This window comes from Wasmannia auropunctata, unplaced genomic scaffold, assembly GCF_000956235.1.
Source record: "Wasmannia auropunctata unplaced genomic scaffold, wasmannia.A_1.0 LD336059.1, whole genome shotgun sequence".
NCBI lineage: Eukaryota > Metazoa > Arthropoda > Insecta > Hymenoptera > Formicidae > Wasmannia > Wasmannia auropunctata.
In genome coordinates, this window is record NW_012026831.1 from 19,322 (window position 1) to 19,773 (window position 452).

A 452-nucleotide genomic window follows, 5' to 3' on the forward strand; every position below is an offset into this window, starting at 1 on the left:
GAATTATGGATATGAAAGTAGAGACTTTAAGCTTTAAAATGCTTTTTTGATCATTCCGATACGATGATTTTTGACGAAGTTATACTCTCTTGAAATTTGCCTATTTTTAATGATTAGAATGGGTGATGCTTTAATTTTGCTGTCAAGTGTATAACAAATTAAATAACCAAAAATTAAATAACCAATTAAATAACATTATGTACATGTAAACGCATTACGCTCGCAATTTATAAAAGTCCGATGTTTTACAATTCTTGTTTTGGTTTCTAAACTTTTTGAAAAGCATCATCCTTGGTCCGTGACTTACGAGGTGTATGTTTGAATATCCAGAAATCATAATATGACTATAAGAGGAGAACACACAATAGTAACAATCTAGATTGAGGATAAATGAATAACTGCCTAAATAAATAATAAATAGATAAAATTGTATAAAAATAGAATCAAATTAA